This window comes from Mastomys coucha, unplaced genomic scaffold (assembly GCF_008632895.1).
Source record: "Mastomys coucha isolate ucsf_1 unplaced genomic scaffold, UCSF_Mcou_1 pScaffold14, whole genome shotgun sequence".
In the NCBI taxonomy this organism is placed as follows: domain Eukaryota; kingdom Metazoa; phylum Chordata; class Mammalia; order Rodentia; family Muridae; genus Mastomys; species Mastomys coucha.
In genome coordinates this window covers 71,973,255-71,973,458 of record NW_022196896.1, presented here as the reverse complement: position 1 = coordinate 71,973,458, position 204 = coordinate 71,973,255, and positions in this window count along the sequence as shown.

Sequence of the window (204 nt, the reverse complement as noted above, 5' to 3'; positions counted from 1 at the left end):
TGTAGTGCCATCAGATATCCATGGGACTGTCTGAGGCACTGGGGCATGCAGTGTAAGGTGTGTACTATTTCCAAGGCTCAGCAGAATATTGACAGAAAAGAGGACATCTTAAAAATGTGAGGACAGGGACTTTCAGCTTTCCCTTCTGTGTGTCATTATTCACTCCTTTCTACTTAAGCAGGAAGTAACCATTAGGTGGAGTTT